General features: G+C 44.9%; 1 protein-coding gene across 2 annotated transcripts in view; it reads left to right on the top strand.

The window, feature by feature from the left end:
• The window catches only part of BMPR2 (bone morphogenetic protein receptor type 2), a 263,627-nt gene that overhangs the window by 58,074 nt on the left and 189,371 nt on the right, over positions 1-16,182 (top strand). The window lies entirely within an intron of this gene.

Here is a 16,182-nt window from a genome sequence, read left to right as displayed (position 1 = left end):
TGCCGCACTTTGATTGACAATTGCGCGGTCATGCAACATTGTACCCATATGAAATTTTGATCATTTTTTTCTCACAAATAGAGCTTTCTTTTGGTGGTATTTAATCGCCACTGGGCGCTTTACTTTTTGCGCTATAAATAAAAAATGCAAAAAATTTGAAAAAAAAAAAAAGTTTCTTTGTTTCTTTTATAAAATTTTTCAAACAGGTATTTTTTCTCCTTCACTGATGTGCGTTGATGAGGCAGCACTGATTTGCACTGATAGGCGGCACTGATGGGCACTGATAGGCAGCACTAAAGGGCACTGATAGGCAGTACTAATGAGGTGGCACGGATAGGCGGCACTGATAGACAGCACTAATGAGGTGTCACGGATAGGCGGCACTAATATGCAGCACTGATAGGCGGCACTGATAGGTGACACTGATGATGGGTACTGATAGACGGCACTGACTGGCATCACTGCTGGGCACTGACCGGCGGCACTGACTGGCACAACCCCTGGGCACTGACTGGTGGCACTGACTGGCAGCACTGCTGGGCTGCACTAGTGGGTGGCACTGGTGGGCAGCACTGGTGGGTGGGCACAGGTGGGTGGCATTGGTGGGCACAGGTGGGTGGCACTGCTGGGCACAGGTAGGTGGCACTTCTGGGCAAAGGTAGGTGGCACTGCAGAGTGGCACAGGTGGGTGCACTGCTGGGCACAGGTGGGTGCACTGCTGGGCACAGGTGGGTGATCTGCTGGGCACAGGTAGGCAGAGCTAGTGGGCGCACTGCTGGGCACAGGTGGGCGGAACTTGCGGGTGGCACTGCTGGGCACCGATCATCAGGGCACTGATCATCAGTGCCCTGATGATCGGTGCCGATCCCCGCTCTGACAACTGCCGGTTCTCGGCAGTACTTTCCTCACGATCTGACAACGTGAGGAAAGTGCAGCCGAGAAACGGCACTTGCATTTCCCTGTGATCAGCGTGTCATTGGACACCGCTGATCACGTGGTAAAAGGCCGCTGTGATTGGCCTTTTACCACATCACGTGATCAGCTGTGTCCGTAGGACACAGCGATCACGGAGATCGCCGGGTGCGCGCCCCCTGGGGCGCGCAGGAGAGCGCGTTCTGGGAGGACGTCATATGACGTCCACTCAGAACTGGCCGGCCGCAGTGCAGCCGTCATTCGGCTATCTGCGGTCGGCAACTAGTTAAACTGAACCTCTCCAAAAACCGAGCTTCTAGTCTTCCCCCCAGCCCACGCACCCCCCCCCCACTGACTTCTCCATCACGTCCAACTATGCCACCATCAAGCCCACCCCGCAAGCCAGAGTACTTGGTGTCATACCAGACTCCAATCTATCCTTCCAGCCCCAAGTCCAATCGCTAACAAACTCATGCAGACTCCACCTCCGCAACATCGTCAAAATACGCCCATTCCTAACCCCAGAAACTGCTAAGCAGCTCATCCACTCCCTCATCATATCACGACTCGATTACTGCAACTCCCTCCTCTCTGGCCTCCCTCACCGCAGGCTATCCCCACTTCAGTCGATCCTGAATACGGTGGCCAGACTCATCCACCTTACCAACTGCCATCCCCCTCTGCCAATCCCTCCACTGGCTTCCAATTGCCCAACGGATCAAATTCAAGCTGCTAACACTGACGTACAAAGCTGTCATTAATTCTGCCCCAAACTACATCACTGACCTAATATCCAAGTACCGCCCAGCACGCACACTCCGCTCCTCACAAGACCTCCTTCTCTCTAGTTCCCTGATCTCCTCATCCCATGCCCGCCTCCAGGACTTCTCCAGGGCATCACCCATCCTCTGGAACTCCCTACCCCAATCCATCAGACTATCACTCACTCTCCTCTCCTTTAGGCGCACACTCAAAAAACCCATCTCTTCAGGGAAGCCTACCCCGCCCTCTGCTAACTGCCGATCTCCTCCACTCTTCCTACCACTCCATCCCCCACAGCTTTTCCTCCCGTACCACTATCCCCTCCCTCCTAGATTGTAAGCTCCAAGGAGCAGGGCCCTCGAACCCCTCGTGTATCGCACTGTATTGTTATTGTACTGTCTCAGGTATTGTCTCCCATTGTAATGTACAGCTCTGAGCGAACTGTTGGCGCTATATAAATACCGTATAATAATAATGTAGCAGTGTTAATCCATGAGTACATAATAAATGGGGAGTTTGAGAACTCTTTCAGGTATTTTTTATTACTTTTATTCTGAACATATGAATATTATATAAGCCTCTATCAATGATTTATTGAGTATAAACTAAAATCCAAATCACTTTTTTCTTTAAATATATTATTATAACATACATTAGATAATTGCTTCTGGCCAGTTTCGGCGTTTTGGCTTTGAAAAGGTTGAGCAGTTAAAAAAGAGCATGGAAGTCATAAATCAAAAAATTTGTGCCTCATTTCATTTAGACCAATATGATATTTTTTCTATTCTAGGGATCTGACACATAACAAAGTAAGTCTGCATTCTGTGCTCATTATGTCATATTCCCATTCAATAGTAATCAGCTGCTGATGGCACACTATCCCTGTGAGGGCTGTATATCAATCAATCCATATTAATTATATGAATTAATCTAATTTAGTGAAACTTGCTTGAATCTGCATCTGCCTTTGCCATCTTACAGTATGCTAGAAAAAAATGTCTCCATAGGCTTTCCACATTATCTGGCATTCTTTTCTAAAATCCAGCTTATAGTGGATTTAAATGAAAGAAAGTGACGTTTTATGGTTTCCAGCAAAGCAACATGATAAATGTGTGGCAAATGTTTTCTAATCTCAGAAAATTGGATAATGGAAAACAGGTACGGATAAAATAGCTTTTCTCTTTCATGATTAGGAGCACAGTCTTAACCGTAAAAAGCTTCAGCTGCAGCTGCTGTAAAACCTCTTGGGATCCTGAGATGTCAATCTGAGTGCTGACCTTCTACTATTAAAATGACCGATGGGTCTGTTACCTATCACGTCTACAGAAATTAAAGGAAGAAAGTGTATGTATGTGTTTTAATTGAGGTAAAGAGAACAGAGTCAAATTTCACATTATAGATAGTGCACTCAAATTGGCTATGGTTTACCCACTTCTTTTAGAATGAGTGGTTAGATGAAAAACTGTGGAGTGTCAGTCAATAGAATCATCCAGCATGGGATGGTCATACCTGTCTGCTGGAGTGAAATGTAGCATGCTGGAGGTTACCCCTCTTCATTCCATTGCTTCCTTAAAGTATATGCCAGGGGTCTCCAAACTTTCTATGGAAAGGGGCAGTTTACTGTCCTTCAGACTTTGGGGGGGAAGCAGACTGTGGCCAGTGGGAATAGAATCTTTTTCTGGCATCGATGGGAGTAAGCAGTGTCCCATCTTTGGTATTAGGGGAAGAAATTATTCCCCATTGCTGGTGTCAGTGGAAGGAATTATGCCCCATTGTTGGTTTTAGTGGGCAGAATAGTGTCTCCTATCAGTGGGATGAATAGTGCCCCAGGGGCCGGATAAAGAGAAGCAAAGAGCAATCTAGCCCCTGGGCTGCAGCTTAGAGACCACTGGTATATGTAAACCCTCACCTTGTGAAACAATCCATTTAGTTTAAAATAGAAATCAAAAAAGGCAATACACGTGTGTAGAGATTAAAAAAAAAAACACTTTTTTCCCCTTTTTTATAAGCAATCACATTCCCTCTGTTTTCAGCTGCGTAAGAGTTGTGGAAGGAGAAACAGGAGTACACTGATCTTCCCAGTAAAAGACTGGAGAGGGGGTCAAGACAAGTCTGATTATCATTATATGATTATAATTATTGGAGGAGAGCAGGCTGAATTCCCATGATAGCTAGAAAACTGACCATGCTTTGCTCTCCTGCCTAGTGTGCTCAGCTTTTAATAGAAAGCAGAGGGACTGGCAGGAGCACCAGGGATTGCAAAGGAAGCACTATAAAGAGAACAGGATACTTTTTCATTGTACAACAGGCACATATCAGGAATATGAAATATTAAATTTACATACTATTTAATCTGTTGGCCTTGACGCCGAGAGGGCACATATTTGCATACCTAAAAAAAATAAAACATAGATGTGTCGAGAATGCACGCCCTGCACTCTCCCGGGACATTTACCAGTGCCTTCCGAAAAGGTCTCGATCGCTACTTACAGTCGGGACCTTTCCAATCATGTGATTGGAGTCAAACTCTGATGTGGTCATGTACAATGCAATACGAGCAATCCTGCATTAAAAGGAAGGATGCTGGGGGCCCATTCACATCCCAGAGCCCCGAAGGAAAGAGTAGAGCACTGACAGAGGGGACAGTAAGGGACAAGGTGAGCAAAAGTGCTTTTTAATTGTACCCTAGGTAAAAACAAGCATTTAAACTTTGCAGTGCTGGTGACCCCCACTGCAAGGGTCATTTTGAAATGTTTTAATTCAAGCTATAGAGTGGTTATAAGTCTAAACATTTTTTTTTTAACGTATTCCCTGCATTAAGGTAAAAATTGTTTAGACGTGATAATTGCCCCTTCATCCCTCTTTTACTTACCTGCGTCCTCAGTCTATCCAGTGCCATGCACATCTGCAGCTCTTCTCTCCCCTCACGTCCACGTCCCACAGACTTTGCTGAGACAGCTGGAGCTGATTGACAGCTCCCACTGCTGTCAATCAAAGCCAGTGACAAGGGAGTGAGGGGCAGGTCCGAGTCCCAATGTCTATGTTCTGCAGACAGAGATGGCAGATCTTGGGAGCAAGCATGCAGGTGGTACCCCATAGGAAGCGTTTTCCTATGGGGTACCATCGAGAAGAGGAGGAGCTAGGAGCGCTCTAAGCAACGACTATTTGGGGCCACTCTATTGCACAGAGCAGACAAGTATAAATATTTTTGTTATTTAAAAAAATTAATTTTACAATCACTATAAGTGAAAGAGAAATAGTAATTGCATTGAGCCACTGAGAGCTCCCACTAATTGCTAACTGCATATCTTTATAATTATTTTTACAAAAATAATTTAAGCCAGTAAACACTAAATTGACAACACAAGATACAAGCTCACTATTGAAAGCCATTCTAAAAGTTCATATTTTTTTGGTGGTAAATAACGAACATGTCTATACTTACCTTCTGTGTGTGTCCTGTCGGTTGCCCCCACAGCAAGCAGCCTGCTATAGGGGCACCCGCTGCTACGTGTGTCCATTCACACACAGAGCCGTGGCTTGGCCCCCACTCGCCTTCCTCATTGGCTGACTGGCTGTGATTGACAGCAACAGGAGCCAATGGCTCCCACTTGCTGTCTCAGCCAAAGACAAGTCAGAGACCCGGGAAAGCTGAGGCTGTTGTTGACATCGCTGGATCTCAATGAAGCTCAGGTAAGTAATGATGGAGCTGGAGACACTGCTGCACACAGAAGGTTTTTTTTACCTTCATGCATAGAATGCATGATGGTAAAAAACCTTGGTCCATTACAATCACTTTAAGCAATTTAAATGCTGTATGCAGATGATACTTTTTATTGTGTCATCTTGCAAAATGTGATGCTTTCTTTATCATTTATGATCTTTTTTATGCTTATGGTCCAGTCAAAATCTAAAATCATACATTTATTTCCACATTGTATTTCAATTATTTCTACCTGCTACTATTAATCTTTGAAAGTAAACAGAAAGCATGCAGGGAATCCAGAAAACTGTGAAAAGAGATGGACAGCGGAAAAGCAGCACTCACAACATGAAAGGAGATATCGGATTGTCATATATATCTATTGTTTGTATTGTTATTACAATGCTGACGTTATAGATGTAAGTGCATGCTGTGAGCATAGATTTCCTTTAACTTCCCTTTATATTGCTCACTAGAATTAGCTGACAATATGTTTATTTAGTCTTCTTTTCATAAATGTTTGCACTGTACTTCTTACCTTGTTCTACATATTTTAAAGAGCAATTAAAAATGTTTCATATTTTTGTTTCATAATTACATTTCAATTATGCTATGTCTTTATTTTATATCTACTAATTTGTACACATACCACAAATAGTTCCTCTCAGGAAGTGCAACAGTTAAACAGAATTTGAGTCCTGCATCTGGATAGCAGGGGAATAGACTGGGTGAGGGTAAAATGACTATATTTTGGCTCCATCACCCATTAGGAATCCCGTCATAGTCAAAACACTGGCCTTAGACAGAAGTCTGCTCTCCTAGGAGACTGGAGGGAAGTCAGATAGTGCTCTCCTTGTTGAAATACGAATGGCCCAAAACTCTGGCATAAGTACAGCTACATCTGGGAATAATTATGTCATGTGAAGAGGAAAAAAGAAAGGCTCCTGGTGTTTGCTCTTTTTTTGTAGGCATAACAGTTGCCCTTATCTTACACTAACAGAGCATTATATTCTTATATACAAATCGATACATTTTTCATTGTCATGTTGCATCTGTGTAATTCTGTGTGATTCTTCATAGCTGATATTTGTAGATGGTAAGACAGCTGTAATGGTTTCCTCACTGGTAATATTACTGAGGCCACATTTCTACAGAAATACATCTTCAACTATTCAAACCTGGTCTCCACCTCCCATGCCCGAGTGCAGGACTTCTCCAGGACTTCCCCTATCCTCTGGAACTCACTACCCCAATCCATCAGACTGTCACCTACCCTCCTTAGGTGCACCCTGAAAACCCATCTCTTCAGGGAAGCCTACCCCACCCTCAGCTAACAGCCAATCTCCTCCACTCCTCCTACCACTCCATCCCCCACAGCCACTTCCTCCTGTACCACTTTCCCCTCCCTCCTAGATTGTAAGCTCGAAAGAGCAGGGCCCTCGAACCCCTCGTGTATTGTCTTGTTACTGTATTGTCTCATGTTCTGTCCCCCACTATAATATACAGCGCTGAGCAAACCTTTCTGGTGCTATATAACTACTGTATAATAATAATTCAAAGAACAGTATCTTAAACCCCTTTCCTATCCAGGTCATGTTTAAGTTTTCAGCAATGTGATACTTTGACCAAAAATTACTTGGTCATGCAACACTGTACCCAAATGAATTGTGTCTCTTTTTGAGACAGACTGCCTGACTACCTATCACACATCTTGAGGTTGAGGCATGTGCCAAGACAGGAGAAAAATTACCACATTTCACAAAGTAGACCCTCCCAACATATTTTGTTTTGCAGTAGGAGTCCCTCCAAGATATATAATTATAGGCATGTTGGGTCTTTTGAAGATCACATTTTTTGACACAAATGTTTGGAAAATAAATTAAAAAAAGTATTTTTTCTTACTCCTCCTCCTGTAAAGATACCATGTATGTGAGACTTTTTGAAGCCTAGCCGCATAGGAGGCCTAAAATCCAAAGAGCACCTTCAGGTTTGCAAGGGGCTGTCACAGTGACCCCTTGCTCCTTCTCTCCCCCCCCCCCTTGGATGCCTGCACCTCCCCTTCCCTATTACATGCCCCTGTGCCCGCACGTAGCCCACATAAATGGTGTGCTAGGCGCCAGGGAGCTGCCTTCTGCTGCAGACCCCACACCTTCCCCTCAGCCAAGTGCCTGTCTCTCCACTGTGCCTGCATGCGGATTCCCCACATGCGAGCCACCTGGATGCCACCATAAGCCCCCCTCCCCTTGTCTCGCTGGGCACAGTGCAGCCCCGATGTTCCCACACTCTGCACCCACCGGAGACAAAGGCCGCGCTCCCTGTACGTGGCCGAAGTGAGGGGGCGGGGCTTGTCTCCACGGCAACCCAACACCAGGGTGGCCATTGCCTGTCAACAGGGGAGCGTCCTGCTCCAGAGATAAATACCGGAGCAGGACTCGGGTACACAGATTCTCCCCTGCTCACAACCTAGTATGCTGTGATAGGTCTTGTGCTGTGTGACCCTACAGCCAAGCCGGACTTAACCTATTGCCTACCAGAGCCTTCCTTCTGCTGTGTGCCTCCCAGACTTAACCCATTGCCTGCCAGAGCCTGCCTTCTGCTGTGTGCCTCCAGGACTTAACCCATTGCCTGCCAGAGCCTTCCTTCTGCTGTGTGCCTCCCAGACTTAACCCATTGCCTGCCAGAGCCTGCCTTCTGCTGTGTGCCTCCAGGACTTAACCCATTGCCTGCCTTCTGCTGTGTGCCTCCCAGACTTAACCCATTGCCTGCCAGAGCCTGCCTTCTGCTGTGTGCCAACCCGGACTTAATCCTTGCCCACCAGAGCTCTGCCTCCCTGCTGTGTGCCAACCTGGACTTAATTCTTGCCTCCCTGTTGTGGGCCCAGACGGTGCTACGGACTAACCCCCTTGTTGCCTACCAGAACTCAGTGATCCTTGTCGTGTGCCCCACCGTGTGGTACGGATTTAACTTTTGTTTTGCCAGAACCTTGCTATACTTATCATGTGCCCTCCAGATCACTAAATAGCCTTGTGTTTCCCACTTCTCTTCGCATGTGTTCTGTCCCACCTACACCTCCATCACAGGGGCATACATTACACATCTAATTTCCTAACTACCTATCCCATTTTGGAGGTCCTGGTGTACTGAGATTGGTGTGGCAGCAATCTGATAGCTGCACTTGTCTGACAACACTGGAACTGGCGTGGCAGCAATCTGGTATACTGTTGCTGGCTTACCCTGTTTTCGTGACTCTCTGCAGATGTGGCACTGTTCAGAAACACTGTTGCTGGCTTGTATAGGTCTGATGACACTGGGACTGGCATGGCAGTGATCAGGAACACTGTTGCCAGCTTACACTGGTCTGGTGACACTGGCAAAGTTGTGGCATTGATTAGAAACACTGTTGCTGGCTTACACTGGTCTGGTGACACTGGGACAGGTATGGCAGCTATCAGAAACACTGTTACTGGTGGCACTGGTCTAGCGTGTCAGCGATCAGAAACACTGTTGCTGGCTGCAATGGACTGATTTCATTGTGACTAGTGTGGTGGTAATTAGGGATATCGTGGTGGGCTACACCGATATGGTGACACTGTACTAGTTTGGCTAGTGATCAGGGACACTGACTAGCTGCACTGGCATTCAGTGCAGTTCATCAGAGTAGCCAGCCAGTGTCCTTGATCACTAGCCACCCCAGTATAGTGTTACTACAGTGTCACTGTACTGGGAGGGCTAGTGATCAAGGACACTGTTTGGCTCCTCTGGTGACACTGTGCTGCCAATCTCTGGGGGAAAACTTTGTTTCCCCTCACAGCTAATTAGTGCTGGCTGCAACATACAGTCTTTGTTTACAAGTGTGATCACTATGATTGGTCACCATGACTCCATTACTTTACCTTCTCTTTTTGTCCTATTTACCTTTATCACCTAGAGTGAAAGTGAAAAAAGTTTTAGGTTGTCACCAGAACAGGAATAGAAGGGAAATTTTCCAATGGAAGGCACTAGTTCTGTTGAGTCTAGTGAGAACCTGGGATTCCCTCACTTTGGAGGGATTTCCTCTCATCTCCTGTTTTGGCTATATGACCAGAAATGTGAAGTGGAAGCCTGCACTGCAAAGTTTGACTGCTGATTTAGGTCTAGTGGCATAAAATGAAGATTTACTTACTTAATTTTCTGATCCTCTTCACTGTTAGACCGGTTCTGCAACATCTCCCCCATGCTCCAGATGTCATTGAGACTGATGCAGGGACCATAGGCTTGTATTAGACATGATGACACCAAGGGACAGTCTTCCACTGGAGCAGTGGTTCTTAACCTTGTTGGAGGTACTGAACCCCACCAGTTTCATATGCGCATTCACCGAACCCTTCTTAATTGGAAAAATAAAATATGATTTTTAAAATTCAAAACATAGGTATATATTTAGGTATATATTTATACATAGGTGCACAAAATGAACAAAACCGTTAAGAACAAAGAACAAAACCATTAAAACATGATTTTCACACAAAAACAAAAACATAATAATGAATATTTACTGCACGAATCATATGAGTCAGGTGTGGGTCTTCACCTCCGCCGAACCCGCGAGACTGACTCACCGAACCCCTGGGGTTCGATCGAACCCAGGTTAAGAACCACTGCACTGGAGCAAGGGGAGCGCTGTCTGCTGGGGAGCAGAAGATCAGGTAGGTTAAAGTGCTTTTACTCCCCCCTAGAATAAATTAACAGTTAACCCTTGCACTGCGGGTGTAACCCCTCTGCCAAGGAACATTTTCAAATCAGAATAGACTTTAATGAGCAAAATGGTAGTACCACTGTTATGTGCTATTTTCCCAAGAACTAATGCCAGCTGTATCAGTTTCTGTTTCACTATCATAGCAGAATGATGGGATCTTCCCCCTGTTTATAATGAGGTTTGTTTGCAACAGGAGCCAACACTTAACAACATCTGAAACCTTTTCCAGAATCCTCCCCAAATATGAAGAAAATACGTGGAGGAAGAAGAGAACTCCTATGATCCATCTATCTTTCATTCAGTTGTGTAGTCATTAAATAAATCTGTAACTATTTTTTAATGCATCTAGTGTAAGTACATGAATAATTAGTGCCTGTGTTGTAAAGATCTGAGAGTGAGGGGTTTTAACCACCTCCCGCCCGCCATATAGAAATATGACGGACGCAAGGTGGTTCTCTCGTTCTGGGAGGATGTCAAATGATGTCCTCCCATTCTAACCGCGCATGCGCAGCTCCCAGAGCACGCAGTGCGGCGATCAGTGGTGCAGTCCCTCGTACACAGCAGATCACCGATCCATGGAAAGAGCCGAAGATGTCGGCTCAGTCATGTGATCAGTTGTGTCCAATCACAGCTGATCACATGTAAACAGGGAAATGCCGGCTATCGGCATTTCTCTCCCCACGTGCTGTCACGCTGACAGCTCGTGAGGAGAGCCGGTAATCGGCATTCCTCAGAGGGGACATGTACACAGATCAGAGCACTGATGATCAGTGTGCCCTGATGATCTGTGTAGCCCCAGCAGTGCCACCTGTCAGTGTCCATCAGTGCCAGCTCTCAGTGCTCATCCATGCCACCTGCCAGTGCCCATTAGTGCCACATCAATGCCACATATCAGTGCCCATCTGAGCTGCATTTCAGTGTCACCCATCAGTGCCAGTCAGTGCCACCTATCAATGCCAGTCAGTGACAACTATCAGTGCTGCCAAGTGCCACCTATCAGTGCCAGTCAGTGCCGCCTATCAGTGCCAATCAATGCCTGTCAGTGCTGCCTATCAGTGCCGCCTAACAGTGCCAGTCAGTGCCACCTATCAGTGCCACCTATCAGTGCCATATATGAGTGCTGCCTTTCAGTGCCCATCAGTGATGCCTGTCAATACCCATCAGTGCCATCTGTCAGCGCCTCCTATCAGTGTCCATCAGTGCAGCCTATCAGTGCCCATCACTGCAGCCTCATTAGCGCACATCAGTGAAGGAGAAAAATCACTTATTTGCAAAATTTTATAACAAAAACTAAGAAAAAAATGTGTTTTTTTTTAAATTTTCAGTGGTTTTTGGTTTGTTTAAGAAAAAAAAACCCAGAGGTGATTAAATACCACCAAAATAAAGCTCTAGCTATCACAAAAAATGATAAAAATGTCATATGGTTACAGTGTTGCAGGACCGCGCAATTTTCATTCAAAGTGCAACAACGCTGAAAGCTGGAAATTGGCCTGGGCAGGAAGGGGGTATAAGTGCCCTGTAGGCTAGTGGTTAAGTAGTGTAGCAAAAGACAACAAGGCAGGGTTGATACCGCTCATTCCACAAAAATGCTGTGTGCCGTCAGCTCCAACAGAACTTAAAGCGGAGCTCCACCCAAAAGGGGAAGTTCCGCTTTAAGGACTGCTCCCCTGCTCCCCATTAAGGAGTGGCAACTTTTGGGGTGGCGGGGGGGGGGAGCGGGTACCCGAATTTGACAGGTACCTGCACCCACTTCTGGTCCGATCGCCTAAGTGGCAGGTCCCAGAAGACTACAGGACCATTCATGAAGTGCAGCACTACTCGCCCATGTGCAGCCGCAAGCTATCACAGCCCGGTGCCCACACTGAAGATGCCGGCCTGCTGGAATACAGGACGGCCAGTGAAATGGGCTGCGGGGGACAGACCGCAGGACCGAGTGACAGGTAAGTGGCTGTTTTTTAAAAGTCAGCAGCTTCAGTTTGTATAGCTCCTGACTAATTTTCTGACAGGGTGAGGGGATTTCTGGCAAACCAACAGGTATTATTCTGTATTTGCAGGATCTATAAATGGATAAAACACAGGGAAACAAGCATGTATCGCACAGATATACTCCTTTTTTTATTTTTGCCCTAACATACATTTTAAGTATTGTGCATACTGATATCTGGTACTTCTAAGAGATCATATTACTCTTTGTGAGAATGCATTCATCTGCCCTTCTTTCTAGAAGGACAGAACAGCATCATCCAGTTTCACTATTTACTTCCTTGACTAAAATGAGATGACACTGTCACTTAAACTGTTACTAAACCCAGGACCCTGCATTCACTATGTCTGGTCTCCCACAGTACAGAGAACATGGAAATGCAATTATTTCAGTAAATATAAACTGCTAAATACCTTTTCTCATCAGCAGTATGTAGCGGTCTTGTGACTTCTATCAGTGTCCGGCCGAGCACTGTTTAAAGCTTGTAGGAGAAGTTTTAATTCTCCTCTGACTGTTCTATGAGGCTGCATGACCCCTGATCCTCCATCTGGACAGTGCTGATTGTCCCTGTGATGATCACATGCACCCTCCCCCCCCCCAAAAAAAAATTCCTCCTAAGGCTCTGTACTATCAGCAGATGGATTGGGGACTGTAGAAGAAAGGGGAGGATCTGAGAAGACAGGATCAAACAGCCTTTTTACACAGTATAGAGGATTAACCTCTTAGGTTCCACAGTGACTATAACAAGCATGCTTTACTGCATATACAGACTGATTTTACTGTTGTGGGTTTAGTAACACTTTAAATCTTAATGTCTGTGCAGGTCTTGGCAGTGCTCACAAATATCTAACACAGATCTGCCCCCTACTTCAACCTACTCTAGTTACAAGGTCGCAGTCTGATCACTGGGGAATAGGAGGCTGGAAATGTTTCCTCCTGCCTGAGGCAGGCTGATGACATCATCTCAGTGTAGGCAAACTAAATTGACAGAAGGGTATTGACTGGTTTGTAATGCAAAAAAGGCACACAAAAAAAAACAAACCCTTAACTGTGGCTGTATATTGCGACATGTCAGGAATTTATTTGTGCAGACTTGTAAATTTACGGAAGTCACCCTTGGATGCCAAAGAATTGGGGGAGGGGAGTGTCAAATGTCATGTTTACTTTAAGCCCATTTTTGGTTGATCCAGTACCTTCCAGGTTTACAAACATACAGTTATCATTCTAAAATGGAAATAATTAGGAGGTGTGTAGATATAATAATTATGTTAGCATGGCAACACATAGAAACAGGAACACAAGCATCATTTAGCTTTAGGTGCGAAGTATAGTTATAGTTATTTTTGGCTTTTCAGCATAAGCATTAATATTTTCTCCCATGAGGTAGTTGCACCATAGCAGAAAACAAATAATCCAGGTTTTACCTCCTGGCTGGAATGTCTGTGTTTTGTCTAAGAGCCTCTGAGAAAGCTTTTCCTCCATGCTGCGTGTTACTTGACCTTGTCTCATAGCTTCATATACTAACTTTGGATGACAGACTTCTTTACCAAAGGAATTTCTGAGTGACGTCATTAGGGGATTGAGCACTGGTTTCGTTATATTTCTTTATTTCATTTTTATTTCATATGCAACATGTAGTTAATGAAACTCGTTGGTTGCTCTTATGAAGTATTGCATAAAGGTGACTCAAATATCTCCTGCACCATCAGCTCTGTGTCTCATGTGATGTGGTCCTGCTCCTGTCTTATATTTCATCTTCAACGATCTTCTAAGGAAGACGTCTGCATTCAACAGTATTATGTACAACCCTGCAAGGAAGTGGTTTGAGAAAGGGCTCTTGCACAAGTCCATACAGCAGAAATCCCCCTTGTTCCCCCCACCGGGGCATCCCAGGTACACCCATAGACATGAATGGTTGTGCAGTTTTCTAGGTATAAAATGGTACTCACATAAACACATTTCTATTTCTGCATATGCCTATATGACATTCTAGTGACAGCTGCCAAAAGCTAGCCATACACATAAACATTTCTCACATTCAGCATATCAGGCTGAACAAGAGAAGTATATATAGATTCCACCATCCACACTAAACAGCATGGATTGTTGAACTTCTGCTCCTGGCTGTTGTATTATGACAGCCGGCACTCATGACTGCCAGAATAACTGAACAGTGGCTGCAGCTGGTTGGTTGCAGTCACCGATTGCCTGACTTTTTTCCATCTGGCTCCTTTGATTTCTCAGTTGAAGTTTTTTAAGCCCAGTGGTGTCACAGGAATTTGCGAGATTTGAGTCGTGTATGTTTGTCCTCACTTTGATGAGATTTCCCCTCACAACCTGTTGTGTCCCTGGGACAGGAAGTAAAAGGAAAACTATTCAGAAGAGGGAAGGAAATAGAAGAAGGGGCTTCTAAGTGCATTAATTCCAATAACTTTAATGGAAACTGCTCGCAGAAGCGCCTTCTTCTTCTATTTTCTTTTCAGTACAGTCGGCTTCACACTCTTAGAAGTGCTGCTCAGTGCATAGTCCAGTCTTGAAGCATATTAGCTGCCATCTCTCAGATGAAGGCTCCCAGAGCAGAAGCACCATATTAATTCTCCTTACTCAAAAGAGGGGACTTCTGCTCTCATTGGAGAGATTACCCCTCAGGTCCTATTGTGTTTCTGGAACAGGAAATAAAGAGAAATCTCAAAAGAGGGGACTTCTCACATTGGAAAGATTATCCCTCATGTCTTATTGTGTTTCTGGAATAGGAAGTAAAGGGAATTCTACTCCAAAGAAGGGACTTCTGCTCACATTGGAGAGATTACCCCTCATGTCCTATTGTGTTTCTGGAACAGGAAGTAAAGAGAAATCTCAAAAGAGGGTATTTCTCACATTGGAGAGATTATCCCTCATGTCTTATTGTGTTTCTGGAATAGAAAGTAAAGGGAATTCTACTCCAAAGAAGGGACTTCTGCTCACATTGGAGAGATTTCCCCCTCATGTCCTATTGTGTTTTTGGACTAGGGAGTAAAGGGAATTCTACTCAAAGGAGGGGACTTCTGCTCACATCGGAGAGATTACCCCTCAGGTCCTATTGTGTTTCTGGAACAGGAAGTAAAGAGAAATCTCAAAAGAGGGGACTTCTCACATTGGAGAGATTATCCCTCATGTCTTATTGTGTTTCTGGAATAGGAAGTAAAGGGAATTCTACTCCAAAGAAGGAACTTCTGCTCACATTGGAGAGATTACCCCTCATGTTCTATTGTGTTTTTGGAATAGGGAGTAAAGGGAATTCTACTCAAAGGAGGGGACTTCTGCTCACATCGGAGAGATTATCCATTATGTCCTATTGTGTTTCTGGAATATGAAGTAAAGGGAAATCTCAAAAGAGGGACTTCTGCTCGCATTGGAGAGATTACCCTTCATGTCCTATTGTGTTTCTGGAATGGGAAGTAAAGGGAAATCTGCTCAAAAGAGGGGACTTCTGCTTACATTGAAGAGATTACCCTTTATGTCCTATTGTGTTTCTGGAAGAGGAAGTAAAGGGAATTCTACTCAAAAGAGGGGACTTCTGCTCACATTGGAGAGATTGCCCCTCATGTCCTATTATGTTTCTGGAATAGGAAGTAAAGGGAATTCTGCTCAAAACAGGGGACTTCTCCAGTTGTCTATGCTTCATGCCACGACAGATATCCCGTTATGGGTACTCTTGGAATTACCCAACTGTGCTCCGCTTTCCTTAACTACATTGCTTTGGCTCCCGCCTAAGTTGCGCCCTCTGGATTTGAGCCCTATCATTCTTCACAGTTTGCAATCCTGGGATTCTATAAATATTTGGGTAATTTGATATCATTGTTTCTACCTCTTTTGCAGATTACGCATAATCCTTTATTTCCACCAGGCCTAGAACATCCCCCCTCTTTCTCTTGGTGGACCTCCCATGGTATTGTTATTGTACATGATTTTCTGAGCGCTCGTACGTTTCCATTATGGGAGTCTCTTTGAGAATCCAGGGGGGTCCCGCCACAGGAATATTATCAGTTTTTGCAATTGCGCCACTGGGTCCTATCCCTCCGTCTTACCTCTACATATGCTTACCGC

The sequence above is a fragment of the Staurois parvus genome, unplaced genomic scaffold (genome assembly GCF_062004578.1).
Source record: "Staurois parvus isolate SC_StPar_1 unplaced genomic scaffold, SC_StPar_1.0 ptg000011l, whole genome shotgun sequence".
In the NCBI taxonomy this organism is placed as follows: domain Eukaryota; kingdom Metazoa; phylum Chordata; class Amphibia; order Anura; family Ranidae; genus Staurois; species Staurois parvus.
This window is presented reverse-complemented; position numbering and strand designations above follow the sequence as displayed.